General features: G+C 42.1%; 1 protein-coding gene across 1 annotated transcript in view; it reads left to right on the top strand.

Annotated features, from left to right (window-relative positions):
* Positions 1 to 3,962: 3,962 nt before the first annotated feature.
* jcad (junctional cadherin 5 associated) overlaps positions 3,963 to 16,772 on the top strand; it is a 55,662-nt gene continuing 42,852 nt past the window's right edge. The window contains exon 1 of the mRNA XM_002940334.5: positions 3,963 to 4,265. The gene's annotated coding sequence lies outside the window, so the exon portion shown is untranslated. The remainder of the gene's footprint in view (positions 4,266 to 16,772) is intronic.

The raw sequence follows: 16,772 nt of genomic DNA, 5'->3' as shown, positions 1-16,772 counted from the left end.
GACTGACAGCATTTTACACTTTACCATTGAGTGTAAATAGGTGAAATGTGATTGGCTGTTGGTGTCTTCGCCTACTTTCCCTAACTTTGAACCGCAAATACCCAGTAACAACCCTGGAATTAATACTTAAATAATGGCATCAGTTTAAATAAAAACCAATTAAATTTAATGGGTGGAAATGGATTGGCTGTTGGTGGCTCCACCCACTTTTCCTAACCTTAGTCCCCCAGTGACAAACTATTAAACTTGTGAGAATGGCAGCAGTTAAAATTTCCCTAATGAAATCAATTAAAGAAATGTGATTGGCTGTTGGTGGCTCCGCCCACTTTTTCTAACCTTAAATATGTAGTCAACCAGTGACTGACTGGGCAAAGCTTGGGAACCCTCGCTTAAATAGTGTGAGAAAGGCAGCAGTATAAAAATAAACCAATGATTTTCAATTGGTGGAATCTGATTGGATGTTGGTGGCTCTATCAACTTTTTCTAACCTTTAACCTTAATCCCCCAGTGGCCAACTGTGAAAAGTTTGGGGACACTGGCGTTAAACAAGTGAGAATGGCAGCACTTTAAATTTCCCCATTAAAATCAATTAAATAAATCTGATTGGCTGTCTGTGGTTAAACTCGCTTTTTTCAAACCTTGAATTATTGTCACCCAGCGACTTACTTTTGGGGACCCTGGCGTAAATAGTATAAGAACGGCAGCAGTTTAAATTTAAACCAATAAAAGTCTATAGGGGAAATCTGATTGGCTGTTGTTGGCTCCACCCACTTTTTCAAACCTAAAACTGCAGCCCCCTAGTGACCCACTGTGAAGAGTTTGGGGACCCTAGGGTTAATACTGTGAGACTGGCAGCAGGTTGAATTTCTCTATTGAAAGTCAATAGGTAAAATCTGATTGGTTGTTGGTTGCTCCATCCAATTTTTCTAACCTTGAAACTGCAGTTTCCTGGTGCCAAATCTACAAAGCTTGGGGGCCCTCATGTTATTACTGTGAGACTGGAAGCAGGTTGAATTTCCCCCATTGAAAGTCTATAGGCAAAACCTGATTGGCTGTTGTTGACTCCACCCACATTTCTAAACTTGGGATGTAGTCACCCAGTGACAAACTGTGCAAAGTTTGCGGACCCTGGCATTAAACCAGTAAAATTCAATAGGTGAAATCTGATTGGCTGTTGGTGGCTCCACCCACTTTGTCAAACCTAAAACTGCAGTCCCCTAGTGACCAACTGTGAAGAGTTTGGGGGTCCTGTTGTCAATACTGTGAGAATGGCAGCAGGTTGGATTTCCTCCATTGAAAGTCAAAAGGTAAAATCTCAGTGGCTGTTTGTAGCTCCACCCACTTTTGGGCATCCATTTTTGTGGATTCAAGTGATTCAAGTTTGGTGAGTGTGGCAGCAGTTTAAAAGTCCCCATTAAAGTCAATAGGTGAAATTTGATTGGTTGTTGTGGGCTCCTCCCACATTGGATCATCCAACAAACGTTTCATTCGGGGTGACCCCATGATTATGTTATTCAAGTTTGGGGGGTGTAGCGTCAAAGCTGTAAGCATGGCAGCAGTTTAAAAATCTTCCCTGTCAAAGTCCATGGGAAAATTGGGGGGTTCGGAGCGGCACCACAAAAAGACAGGGGGTGCATGCATTGGCACAAGAGAACCTGGGATTATAATCAACCTGGGACTTATTCCAAGTTTCCCTCTAAAAAGTACTTCTTAGCCTATTGGTTGGGACCAATAACTGGCTTCCTATTGTGTTTATGTTCAGCACCCATTATCCAATCTAATATACTGGTGGGTTTTTAATAAGCAATAGGTATATATAAACAATTGGTATATATAAGCAATTGGTATATATAAGCAATTGGTATATATAAGCAATAGGTATATACAAGCAATATTTATGTATAAGCAATAGGTATATATAAGCAATAGGTATCTATAAGCAGTAGTTATATATAAGCAATAGTTATATATAAGCAATAGGTATATACAAGCAATAGTTATATATAAGCAATAGTTATATACAAGCAATAGGTATATACAGTATAAGCAATAGGTATATATAAGCAATAGTTATATACAGTATAAGCAATAGTTATATATATAAGCAATAGGTATATACAGTATAAGCAATAGTTATATATAAGCAATAGGTATATATAAGCAATAGTTATATACAGTATAAGCAATAGTTATATATAAGCAATAGGTATATATAAGCAATAGTTATATACAGTATAAGCAATAGTTATATATATAAGCAATAGGTATATACAGTATAAGCAATAGTTATATATAAGCAATAGGTATATATAAGCAATAGTTATATACAGTATAAGCAATAGTTATATATAAGCAATAGGTATATATAAGCAATAGTTATATACAGTATAAGCAATAGTTATATATAAGCAATAGGTATATACAGTATAAGCAATAGTTATATATAAGCAATAGTTGTTATATAAGGGGCAGGTCACTTGAACATACATGAATTGTTTTAATGCTGCAGACAGTGATATTCTGAGACAATTTGCATTTGGTCTTTGTTTTTTATTTGTGGTTCTTGAATTATTTAGTTTTTTTGTTCAGTGGCTCTCTGGTTGCTAGAGTCCAATTTACCCTAGCAACAAAGGCAGAAGTTTGAATGAGAGGCTAAAGGTGAACAACCACTTTGAAATGTGATGTAATCACTACATATGTGTGTTAGATAATCGCATGTGTGCTTCTTGCGCTTCTGTGTAGTTGTTCTGAGCTATTGTGTCTGTCCTGCCTACTGACATTGTGGAACCCTGGAGCTAGCGCCCCCCTTGGGTTGCAGTAGTAGGTGCAGCAGACTTGCCCCTAAAATCACATGCTTTAACACCAATTGCCAGCTTGCATCTAATTTGTTACCACGTGCAAATGTTTTAACGCATTTGGTGCAGCTGCAGTGGGCAGAGCTCCGCAGTTATGCAGGAATCATGTGAAAAATGCTGCAATATAGGTAAAGAAATGGAGATTTGCACTTGTCAGCATAGGACTGGGGGGTCTGGGGCCCACCGTGGGTGCCACCTCAGGGGCCCCCACACACACCCGCCCCAGTTGTGAGGTCCACCTTATGCTGCAACCTTCCCCCCCTCTGGGGAGTAAGGTCAGGGGGGAGTGCCCAGGGTATCAGGCAGGGAGCAGGCTCGGCGGGGCGCACGAGAGACAGGGTCCACCTGGTTTTTTCCTGCCGGCCCAGTCCAACCCTGACACTTGACTAATTCCATGAGCCCTACTGCCCTAGTGGGGGGCATCAGTAGTTGCAACTGATTTGCACCAAGTGAATCCGACTCTAACAGTGGCGTAAATTCGGCCACTGTGGGGGCCCTGAGCCTGAAGGGCCCCACTGCCACTGGGATCTGAGGGGACCTACAAATTGCCTGCCATCATGGTGCCGCCGCTGCTGCTTCTGGGTCACCGCTGTGAGACATCACCGCCGCGTTAATATAAATGGTGGTGGCATTGCCGGTTCCTCGTAGGGGGGCCCCTGAAGGTTCTTCAGCAGGGGGGCCCCACAAACTCTAGTTACACCACTAGACACTAAAACCCTTATCAATGCCCTGCGCATAGGTTCGAATACAAATGTAAGTGGAAAAATGTGCTGCAACTTGCTGCATAACACTACAGTGCACCAATGCATCCTGCAAGGGGGACAAAAACAGCTGCACGGTGGGTACCAAAATATATGGTGATTTGTGTCCAAATTTTTCACTTTGCACTGCATTCATCAATAAGTTCTTTAATCCCATAAATCGATGAGCCTCTATGATATAGATATTTCCCATGTGTCTATATTTGCATTGTACATTGGGGTATATCTGGGCAGGTGGGGTGGGATACATTTCTCTTTTTACGTTACAGCCCAAATCCTATTCCCAGCCTGTGATTCAGTCATGGAAAAATTCTCTCTTTTTTTTTTTTTCATCGTCGTTGTGAAAAAGAAGCAGCAGCGTCAGCCGCCGCCGCATCTCATTCTCCTGCCTGCAACTGCCAGTGAGATCCTTCATGCTACAATTAGGAAACCCACCCCAGCCCGGTCCTGTGTTTGCACCTTTAAAACTTTCCTGCTGGCTGCGAAATCATTAGAGTGGCTTAGAGGGGAAACCTTCTCCTTCCCCAGTTGTGTTCCTAGTGGCTGCCTCTACTAGGCATGCTCAGCAGTAGCTTCATGCAGTGCTGGATTACAATTCTGAGGCTGCTGCACAGCAAGTAGACAGATGAAAGCATGGGGGACTCACAAGGTAAGTCCTTAGCCTTCCCCCCTGATTTATCTGTGCATGGGGGGGCAATCAGCACAGTCACCCACTCATTGGCAGCCTGTGGCATATTAAATACAGAAGCAGCACAGGCAGAGCTGGGGGTTTATACAGAAGGAGAGAGAGAATGGGGGAAAGGCAGCAGCTGCCTATGATTAAGTCAATCTAAGTTTTTCTCTGGATTTGCCTGGTGCCTCCTCTCTGTCTGACAGATCTGGGCTGGGGGAAGCCGTGCCACCTTTCCTGGCACCTTGGCACAGGGATTTGCCTTTCTGTGCATCTGGGCTGCTGTGCGTCTGTGTGTTGCTGGAGGAACTGCCTGGGCTGGAAGGAATCAGATGGGTTACAGACACACGCACACTTGGAGCAACTCAGAGGGAAACGTGGGCTTCATTTCCCTAAATTTCCCCCCCATGCTGTTCTGTGTTTGGGGGGCTACGTCTGTGATCTTTGCTTCTTCACTATGATGCAGGCTGAATGTTAACCAAGATGCTGCTTTCCCTTCTGCCTGGCACAGATGTGACATGAGCACCCACTCTGCAGGCACCGGGCATGGGGATATGATTCCCCATCATATTAGGGTGACCCACCCTTCTCTGCTTGTGGTGGGCTCAGTGGGCACAAACTTCTCTAAGGAAGGAGATGACATTGACCTTGTCTCTATGTGGATGCCACCGGCTGGTGGGATGTAGCTTTCCTTCTAACCAATCACTTCCTTTCTTTTGGAAGGGAAACTATAATCTGCCTAGTATTATATAACTGATACAGTATCTGCATATCCACTTGCAGGATTGAGAAGCAGCCTTGCTAATAAGCATTCTGCAGCTAGATTGCAAGCTCCTTGGGGGAGCAGGGGGTTCCAATACTAAACATTTATTTTTTTTTTCTTCTTTTTTCTTTGTTATTTATATAATATTGCCTCTGCACATGTCATTTAAAAAAAAACAGTGTATAGAATTTAAATTTAAGGAGATTTAGCAAGCTGCATTGGAATGCCAGCTGAAGGAACAAGCATGGGCATTCTATAACCCCACTGCCTTACAGAAGTCTATGAACTACAACTCTCAGCTGGAGGGAGTTGCAGTTCCAAAACATCTGGAGATGTGAAGAACATATGGGTGCTTGTAGATAGATCTTCCAGGGGATCTCCTAACACTGAGTGCTCACATCTTCCCAAAACAATTTTAATTATTATACATTCTATGATTCACTTCTGCTCTTGGCATTCTCTATAAGGTTCTCAGAGCACTGCAGAAAAATAAAATAGAGAAAAAAAAATTATATATGCATTTTATGTGCCACCTCCCTGAACAATTCAACAAAATGTCTGCAGATTGGCATGCCAGCCGAGCCCAGTTACAGGGTACTTGCGGTGTGCCCACAGGAGAACTAAATTGCTAAGTAGCACGTATAGAACAGGAGCAGGCTCCTTCCTCAGGGTGGGTAGTTACTGCACTATAATATAAAATAACAACCCAAATAAGAACCATGAGGCCCCCTTCCCTATGGGCAGTGTTTGTGAATAGGAGGCACGGTGCCTTTATCTCTGCTAAAAGATTATCTCGGTAATTATAGCCCTGGGCTCTTGGAGTGTTTGGAGATGGCACATCTGACTGTTGCAGCAAATTGCTGCAGTTTTTATCGCGCACAGATAATCTCTCAGGGACCTGCTGGGACTTCACTGCATCAGAGTGTGCACCTAAAAACCAGCAGCCAATGGAAGGATACTTGGAAGGAAGGCGGCCGGGATCTCCCCCCACCCTCTTGGGTATTTGTTTTTTTTGTTTTTTTTAAAGGATATCCTTAAGTGCTCAACTGCACTCTATTTATTCCTACTAGTGAGAAGTCCTGTGTTGCTGAAGTTAGTGGTGCTGATCCGCCGCAGCGAGGGTAGTAAGGATGCTTGGAACAGGAAAGTGCCAAAATCCATCCTGGGAAAGGAAGGAGAAATGTGCTTTAGATTTCTATACATGCTGAGTAAGGCATATTGGCATAAATTGTTCTGTCTAGGGAGCCCTATTGGTCTGCATGTTTATCTAAGAGTGGGGGTCATTAGCATGTACTGCCTGCACTAACCCTGTCCTAGGTGGGAGCTGTCATAGTGGTTAGCAAGGAATATTATAAGAAACTGTAAAGGGTCAGCACACCTAATAATATCCCTTCCTCCCTAAGTACTGCTGCTACAGAGTTCCTTCACTGCCGGGGTTCGCTGACATAGGAACTTTTAGGGGGTATATTTATCATGCTGTGTAGTAAGTAGAGTGAAGCATTACCGGTGGTGTTGCCCAGGGTAACCAATCAGCAATTAGATTTCAACAGTTTGAAAACCAAAGCATCTGATTGGCTGCTAGGAGCAACATCACCGGTAATGTTAGAGTGATGGTGCATGTGTTTTCTCCGCTGGCAAGGTAACCTTCCTAGTTCCTACTGGTCATTTCTGCCCTATGAGTAAGTGCTAAGGCCATAGATAACTGTAGGTACCCCCTACCTAAGGTGGGCAATAAGTTCTGTGCTGCCTTCATTGTGCCTGACAGCGGTGCACCCTGCATCGTGCGCTGGATTCAATGCAAGGTGCAGCGTGGTCCCGGGATGGGTCCTTAGGGGTTTCAGCACTTGCCCCCTTGAGATTAGTAAATGACTGAGAATGTTCAGAGGGCAAAAGCTTATTTGAAGCATATGGAACTCACAGACACACCCTTCCCAACTGAATAAACAATGTACCAGTTGCATCAATAGAATTTGCTCCATCTGTATAAGAAGCTTTTTGTGTGCGCACAGCCTTGCTTTACTGTAAATTTGAGTTGATATATGTGTGGGAAATGGCTAAGGTATTTTGTATGAATCACGGAAGGCAAATGACCCCTAACCCACCATAAAGGATTCTATTGTTGTTTATGAAGAACACTTCCACTTTCACTGAGGCAACCAATATGGCAGCTCCCATATATGTCTAAATGCAAGTACAAGGAGCAGTGTTCTGTGTAAGCAGTAAGCTATGTTCTCTCCTATAACTGCCTATCCCCATATGTAACAGAAGGCACTAAGTTTGCCCAGTAGCAGTTACTCAAAACAACCAATAAGATGTTTGCTTTCCAACAGGTGACCAGTAAATTCTACCTGCTCATTGGTTGCTATGGGTTACTGTTCCTAGGCAAACTTAGTGCCTTTTATTACAACCCACTAGTCTGTTAAAGGGGAACAACCCCCCCAAACACAAGATGCAACATGTGTGCGTATGGCAGGGAAGGGGTTTTTCAGTGTTTAAAATAAACCTGAGGGAATTTGTTTCACACTGGATGGGAAAACCTCAGGAGGTGTCACTTCCCAGGTCCTGGGATTTTGCACCAAACCCACTTTTTTCCCCCCTAACATTTAACCCTTCTGAATGCTAATTAGCATATGCTAAGTTATTCTAATTAGGATTCAGATTTGGTTCGGCCAGGACCGGGGATTCAGCCGAAACCGAACTCTGCCCAAAAAGGCCGAATCCTGGCCGAATACCGAACCAAATGCTGGATTCGGTGCATCCCTATTCAAAATATAAATGTACGTAAAAAGTTCCCTATTGGTCATGTGATAGAGCTGCTTTGTTAGTAATTGTTACTTGAAGTTCCCAAACCTGACTGTTTTGCCTGACTGTCCCTTCTCTGCCTGTCAGTTACAGCTTCTAATGCTAACGGGCTCCTTCTGCACCAATATGGCCGCCCCCTCATAGGGGAACATGGGGGATCAGGGTATGTAAAAGCATTGGCCAAATACATTTATGCCAAAATTATAAATAGCATGGAAAGACTGTGTTATGACAGATGTTAAAAAAGGGTTTAATTTCTGGTGTCAGTATCGCTTTAAGCTTTTTGAAAAGTGAACATAATTTCAAGCAATTTTGCAATATACATCAGTTAAAAAATATGCAGCCTTTTCATGATTTTGATTGTAATAATATGGTTTGGAACAGTTCCCTAAGCCCCGCCCCTGTTCCCCTGCTGATCTGGCTGACTACTTTGTGACTTAAATAAAATGTAACAGTAGTCGACTATTCTCAGCCTGCATCCTCCAAATCCCACAACTCCCTACACACGTGATGTCAATAAGGAAAGGAAGATCTCAGTGCAGTGCATTGTGGGTTATGTAGTTCCTGCATGCTGTCTGTAAGCTGTGGAGATGTTGTTACAATTGTAAACTGTTTTGCAGCTGGATTTCAGCATATAAAATGGTATTTATTCATATTTTTTGAAGGAACAGATTACAGGGATATTAGGGGTTTGTGTGGGTTTGGTTCAGAAGCCTGAGTTCCCTTTTAATGATTTATGTGATATTTGCTTTGTAATATAGGGGGGTATAGGGGTTATAACAACATGTTTATTAGTGTTTGCTGAGACATACAGGGTCAATATCTTCTGGGTAACTCTGTCCTTTCAGAGGAAATATTGTGTATGTGTCTCCGTACTTGGATATCACCCATTTATATCATACTTTCTATGAAGTGTGCAGTTTATAGTCCTGTTTAGGAAGCCACACACAGTGATGTCTGGTTAAGACTTCTGTGACTGCTAGGACACGCCTCTTTCTGGGTGGTCCAGGGTGGGGCTGGACAGATTAGGGATGTGGCCAAGATGTTCTATGGGGACTCCTGATGGCAGCCCTGGTCATTGATGCTATAGCTTGCCATGGGTAAACATCAAGCAACACTAAGAGGGAGATTTACTAATCCACGAATCCGAATCCCGAAAGGGAAAAAATCGTATTGGAAACTAAAATTTTGTGACTTTTTTGTCGCAGTTGTGACTTTTTCGTATTTGTCGCGACTTTTTCATCGCCGCCGCGACTTTATCGTATCGATTTTTTCGTATTGAGCAATTGTAAATGGCGGAAAAACCAATCCGATTTGTTTGCGCCAGCGACGAAAAAGTCGCGGAAAATATACTAAAAAGTCGCAATGGCGACGAAAAAGTTGCGGAACATACGAAAAAGTCGCAACTGCGACAAAAAAGTCGCAAAAATACCGATCATTACGAAAAACGCATTCGGACACCTTCAGACTGTTCGTGGATTAGTAAATTTTGAGACAAACCTCATGCTGCGGTGCACATTGCTCGCCTTCTCTTGTATAATATATCGGTATATTTGTTTCATAGCTCCATCTATACACATTCACTTACAGATCCAAGGAAAAATATCAAGTTTTAAAGTTGTTCCAGTATATGAGCATTAGGAAATTCCATTCATTCTGCAGTGTCAATTAGCTATAAGTAATGGGTTAGGTTTAATGGAGGAATAATTGCTATGCAGGTATATTGCATGAAGCATGTGTCACCAGCGTTGCCAGTACGTTCTGTTTAGAATCCAAATCACTAAGTTATTTCCACTGGAACTCCGAGAGCCCTCAGATTCCTTGATAGACATGTGATCTCCAAACACCACCATGGCCTGAGCTGTGGCTGTTGGTGGAAGGGGCCCCTGGAACCACACAAGATGGTCAGCTGTGTAAATATTACAGTAACAACGTAGCTCCGAGCCTCATGAAAGGTCCCAGGTTCAATCCCTGCCGTTAAGTAAAGAATTTTGGGCTGAATGTTTTGCTTGCTAAGGTACGTGTTGCCCTATCTGGGTTCCCATAGCTCATACCTTGACAGCTGGATGGATTTTATGGATATGGCAAACGAGGTGAGAAGAAATCTCAGTCTCAAATAAACATCTGGTTTAGTTGAAGCAACATGAATCATTGATTGTGTAAATTGTATCAAAGTGAATGGACATTATTTTACAGAGGTGTGTTGCACACACACTTTATCACTGTTTATTAAAGTTGCTCTTCTTGAACAGAGGAAGTTCTGCTGCCCTAATTAGCCACAGGCTTATATAAAGGGGTTTTCATACACTTTATGACCCTGGGGTCAAGTCTGAGAGTATTAAGGGGGCACAAGAGTGGACCCCTTATTACTCACTTAGCAAGACTTTGCGTCCTGGGGTAAGCCGTTCTTTGAAAATAAAGGGGTAGAGAGCAGCAGGCCCTTTTGTGGGCTGCTCCACCTCCTGCCCCCTAACTTGTGCTCTGAACAGGTATAGGAACTGTTATCTGAAATGCTTGGGACCTGGGTTTTTCCTGAAAAGGGATCTTTCCATAATTTGGATCTCCATAATCAGTGATCCCCAACCAGTGGCTCAGAGGCAACAAGTTGCTCACCAACCCCTCAGTTTGCTCTCAGTGCCCCCAAACCAGGAAGTTTTTTTTTTTTAATTCCTGACTTGGTGGCAAGTTTTGGTTGAATAAAGACAAGATTTCCTACCAAATAAAGCTCCCTGTAAGCTGATAGTGTGCATAGAGGCCCCTAATAGCCAATCTTAGCCCTTATTTGGCTCCTCTGTGAACTTTTATGATGCTTGTGTTGCTCCCCAAGTCTTTTTACATTTGATTGTGGCTCAGGAGTAAGAAAGGTTGGGGACCTCTGCCTAAGTCAACTAAAAATCTTTTAGAAATGAAATAAACCCAGTTGGATTGTTTTGCCACAATATGGATTCAGCTTACTTATTATGGCTAAAGTCATCCATTTGAAGTCCAAGTAATCCCTTGATTTACCTACCGGTTATTTGTGTCCATTAGGCATAAAAATTTAAAAACAATAGGTCTAGCATTTTGCAGCTGTGTGTTTATTTTGTACCTGAGAAAAACCCCGGAGACAAACAGCACACGTATCATTGCCCTGAAGGACACTGCAGCGAGTATCTTACTGCCCAGAATGGTTGGAAACAGATGAAAGTAGTTTGTAGGGAAACAGGATAACAATGCCAAACAAGGATCGGGAACTTTGTGTTTGTTAATGATACAGACTTAAGGTCCCCATACACGGTAAGATCCGTTAGCTTGGCGAGATCTCCAAGCGAGCGGATCTTCCCCCAATATCCCCACCTACGGGTGGGTGATATCGGGGAGCTTGAAGTTAAAAAAAAATAATCCGATCGTTTGGCCCTGGGGCCAAACGACCGGATTATGTAGGCGGCAATGGGGCAGTCTGTTCGGGGACCGCATCAACGAGCCGATGCGGCCCCCGATCCGACTGAATCTATTAACCTGGCCGATCGATATCTGGCCAATTTCAGGCCAGATATCGGTCGGCCAGCCCGCTCGTTTCTGCCCCTACACGGGCCGATAAGCTGCAGAGTCGGTCCAAGGGACCGATATCGGCAGCTTCTATCGGCCCGTGTATGGGGGCCTTTAGAATACAGAATAGAATGGGATCAGCTTTGTATGTGTATAGTTGTAGCTTTATTCTATACTACACACAATAAATCCCTCACCCATATACAGAGATACAGTTAAACTGAAGCATCTGGCTCTCACAGCCACACCTTCTAGCTTTTAAACTGACTGGTGGGATGATGCTTGCACCCTGTCCACCCAGACCTCTAAAAAGCTACTCATGTTCTGTTCTTAAACTCTTGACGCAATTATCACTGGGTGTCATCATCAGGACTGCTCTTTCTAAGCACTGCCAGGACTTCTGAATAACAACACTGGAGTTGTATCTCTGTTGGGGCTGGTAGTCAATAACATAGATAACACAGAGATAAGTGACCAGGCAACCAAGATGAGCATCTCACAAATGGTTCTTTAAAGGAAAACTATACCCCCTGAATGAATTCTTAACACGATAGATAGTTTATGTCATATTAAGGGGCCTATTAAAGAATCTTACCAAACTGGAATATATATATCAGTAAATATTGGCCTTTTACATCCTTTCCCTTGAGCCGCCATTTAGTGATGGGCTGTGTGTTCCCTCAGAAAAGTATAGTTTTACTTTAAGCTGTGCCTAAAGGGGTTCTAGCTGTTTTCTCTTTAATCAGTTATATTGTAGAACTCTTCAACTTTAGTACTAGAGGCCACTAGAACTGATGTCTTATTCAAAAAGTGTTTAGTTTCAAATCTTAGTCTTACCTGCACAAATTAGACTTTAGCCCTTTCTGAGCCTCCCTGGGGTCCATTTTGATTTTAAACTATTACAGTTTAACATATTAGTTAATCCACTTCTCAGCAGCAGCAGCAGCTTTACCCATAATGGGCACATTTCCTGACTTAAAGCTTTAACAGCAACTATTGAACCAAATTGTGGCAGTAAGAGGTAATGTAATACAGTAGAAGCCATGTTTACATCAGGCCTAGTCACTCAAGGCAGCCAATAAGATGTTTGCATTTAAACAGGAAATGATTAAATGGTAACTGCTATTTGGTTGCTATGAGTTACTGGAACTAGTACAAACTGTGAGCGGTCCTTCTAAGCTACTAGTGGGAGACAGGATGCATTTACTGACAACAGACTACAACTCTCAGCATCTTATTTAACAATAAACCTGCAGTTTAATTTACATAGATACAGAATTAGGGATTAAAACAGAAATCCTCATGCACAGTTAAGTGCCACCTTCATGAGAATAAATGAGTATAACTGTGGAAATAAATGAAACAGATTACGGTTAAATGTGTTTTTCTCTCTCTCCATAGACTCTGCGGGGCTTGGCAATTCTTTCCCCCTTCATTTTCTTAACCACAACAAAGTTTTCATTCTTAATGAATTTGGCTGAGGTCCATGTTAATTAACCTTTAGAGATTTTGAGGGGTAAAACCCATTAGGAAATAATAGTTCCTTTGTATAGTCTTTATAGAAACTGTTGGATGAAGGAAGGCCTGTATATATGTACTTGTGTCAGGGTCTGTCCACAAATGCCACAATATTTGGGTTTTCATGCATGGAAAGGATTGTCTCCTCTGCTGAAAAACCCTTTTATCTGGGTCTTTTCTTTCTCGCCAAGGCAAGAGAGGCCTAACTATTAGTTGGGACATCATTGTATTCCAAAAAGTTTAGCCTGACCACCTACTTTGCATATTGTATTGAAACGGCAAAACAATCAGGAACCCCACCACCTATACATAAGGATCCCCATCAGCTGTTGGGTTTTCTAGTGGGTCCCCCCCCTCCCTGATTTTGGGCCCAAGTTGTCCACATATTGCCATTACAATCACCCAGCTGTAGGGATCCAAGAATATCCTGCACAAAAATTTGGCATTAATCACAAATATGGACAGCCACCCACAAGACTGGCCAAACTAGCATTGCCAGAGTACCAGAGTATCTCCTGGTGGGCCAAGGCCCTAGTAGCAGAGCTACAAAAAAAGCAAATGGCACTCAGGGCTGTAAACAAGGGAAAAACCCTTAAAAAAAGTTTTATTGCGGAGGTGCAACGTTTCGGGGCAACGTGACCCCTTTATCAAGCATACAGAAACGTGAAGGCAAGTGAAATTTATACATATGCAGTGACCACTTCCCCAAGTTAATTGGTAAATTGAATAAATACTTAATTGACAACAATAGTATAAAAACCGTGGTATAATAAACAGCAGCATATAAGAGTAAAATGCATCATATACAGTGTACATTCAACCGTAGTTAAATAATCCATCTCATAAAGTGCAAAGTGTATCTTAAAACCATGTTTTCTTACACTGAAAAAAGTGAGCACATTATATCATTTTTTCTCTGCTCAAATCCAGTGTTATAACCGAGTAGCAACAGTGTATCACCGTATGAAGCCCTTGGGACCCTAAAATACAAAGTATCAAAAAACAAAAATCAACTATGTCTCAAAATAAAAACATGTAGCAGTATCCATGAAAGTACAGATCAAAGGAACAGAATATCTTACCCCAACATGAAGGAAAAGAATATCTATCCCTGATGTGCACTCAGGAAGACTTTATCTATAAAAACAAAATCAGGAAAATGTTTATAAAAAACAAGCCATGTTAAATTCATCATTTAACCCCTTAGGGTGGCGAGATTGTAAAAGCCAAATCCAATAACATTCTCTCTGAGATAGTAGCTTCTTCTTGTCCTGGCCCTATCTTACACATATTTTTTCCAGAATCTGCCACCTAACCTGTGCCACCTGGTGGCCATGTGTAAAGAAATGTTTTGCCAACAAAGTTTCCCTTTTCTTTTCTATCTCCTTACTTTTATCAGTTTGTATTACTCTCTGGGCAGACTGAGATGGAGGTTTATAATTCCTTATGGTAGATTTGTGTTCGTTAAGCCTTGTTTTAATGGGCCTCGACGTCTGACCTACATAGGCCAAACCACACGGACATTTGACACAATATATGACGTCTTTACTATCACAAGTATAAAAGCCACCCACTTCATGTCTAGTGCCATTTTGTGGGTGTGTAACAGCAGATCCAGCAATAATACCGTTACAATGGCTACAATTCCTACAAGGAAAAGTACCCTTTGTTACCGTAGTTGTAATCCCATGGCTTGGACTTGACCGGTGTTTTATCAATTCCCCTATATTTCTTCCTCTCCTATATGAAAAAATAGGTGGCAATTTAAATAAATGGCCATACTTTGGATCAGTGGCCAAAATCCCCCAATATTTTAAGATGATATTACGTCGAGTCTTAGCATTAATGTCATATGATGTAATAAAAGGAATACGCTTAACCTTATCTGCTGTTTTGCTTTTTATTTTTAGAGCCTCATTTCGTGGAATTAACCCAACTTCTCTTTTTACCTCCATTAATTCTGACTGACAATACCCTTTACCCTTTATACCCTTATCCTAGTAGCAGAGCTGCCATCAGTAATCATGGGGGACCCATGCTACTAAGTATCACAAGAAAAGAGGAGAGCACCTTCACGTAGATGAACTGCTTCAGCCTTTATTCAAACCACAGCACACAACATGTTTCGGGCTGTATCAAGCCCTTTCTCAAGTGAAGGGCTTGATACAGCCCGAAACATGTTGTGTGCTGTGGTTTGAATAAAGGCTGAAGCAGTTCATCTGCGTGAAGGTGCTCTCCTCTTTTCTTGTGATATTTCAAAAAGCCAAGCGGTGGGCTATTGGGGATTGATGCATCGTGCCGTGTGAGCAGTAAGGCTGAGCGTTTATATATTCAATTTTCTGGACTCCATGCTACTAAGTAATCAGGTTCCTTCCTTCCAGAGGGCCCACATTATTAGCCAACCAGAATATAGGTTCCAGGCCCTTGGGTGGTTAGCCCTACCAACAAGTAAAATGGGACTTTAATAAAAGAAAATGCCCCTTCATGGTCATGCCCCAATTCTACCAAAACAATACCTATTATCCCAGAAACATCCCTTTCTTTTTATGATCTGAAAATTGTGCCTTTCCATCTGACCCCCACCACCACCACCACAGGGGCCTGGCTGCAGTACCTTTAGATAAAGGTCCTACCCATATAGCACTATTATGGAACTATCTCCATATAATTGTTGTGAGAGTGGGGCCTCAGTTCTCAGTGAGGCCCACAGGAGCCACAGTCCAACAATGGAACCCAAGCATCTCACAAAATATGTGAGATGGGGGTGTATGTAACTGTAATTAAAATAGGAGTATAATTGAAAAATTCCCACCTCATGAAACGAATGTCATACATTAACTTTGTCACTTTATAAATATTTCCCTAATGTAAATCTCACCATTATCTTAGGCTATTACTGTAACTAGATAGCAACTCTGCACCTATCTCTCGTGTCAAAGGGTGAGAACAGATCAGGCAGATGTTCCAAGCCTGCTAGCCTTGCTCAAGGGTCATTATTGCCTGAACTGTATCCCTATCCTGACCATTGTGGATTTATTGTTTACTATAGATAGGGGGTGGGCTTCCTGCTTGCCTCTGTCTCTGTGCAGTTTTATGGGAAACTATTAACCCATTGTACTTTTGAGTGTGGAAATTGTTATTTTTTTGCTGTTAATGTACAACTGAAGAGCTGGTTTTAAGTACATTTTATGATGGGTTCCTTTAGTAACAAACATCATAGATGTTGCCATAATGCTTTATTTATATAGCACCATCATAGCTGGCAGCCCTTTGCAGAGAGTATTCATCATTCACATTAGTCCCGTCCCCAGTGGAGCTTACAATCTAAGGTGCCTTCACATTCACTCACAATAGTCAATTTCATCAGGAGCCAATTAACTTGTATGTTTATGGAATGTGGGAGAAAAGCAGAGTACCTGAAAGAAGCTCAATCAGTAACAGGGAAAACTACATACTTCTTGCTGCTATTGCCCTGGTTGGAATTGAACCTACAACTTCAGCATTGCAAGGCAAGAATAATAGTAAAAATGTACAGAATAGTATGTTGGGAATTTGAGGGATAGAATTCTTAGAAGGTGTGGGATAGAATGTGAGAACATGGCACATTTTTTGTGGTTTGCATGAATGGGAGAAAATGGTGGCACAGAATGGCCAGAATGTATAGCCAGATTTGCAACGCTTGATGGACAGATCCTGGGTGATGCTTCCATGCATACTGTTGTTTAGACAATGTGCTATTCTAGTGGATCACCTCTGTGTGGCTTCTAAAGTGATCTGACCTTGAAAGAGCAGAGGTTAATTCCTCACTAAGCCATGTTTTGCTCCTTGGCACTCAAAGGTTATAAGAGTAGATGTAGCCATTTAGCTAATGCACT

Source organism: Xenopus tropicalis, chromosome 6, assembly GCF_000004195.4.
Source record: "Xenopus tropicalis strain Nigerian chromosome 6, UCB_Xtro_10.0, whole genome shotgun sequence".
NCBI lineage: Eukaryota > Metazoa > Chordata > Amphibia > Anura > Pipidae > Xenopus > Xenopus tropicalis.
This window is presented reverse-complemented; position numbering and strand designations above follow the sequence as displayed.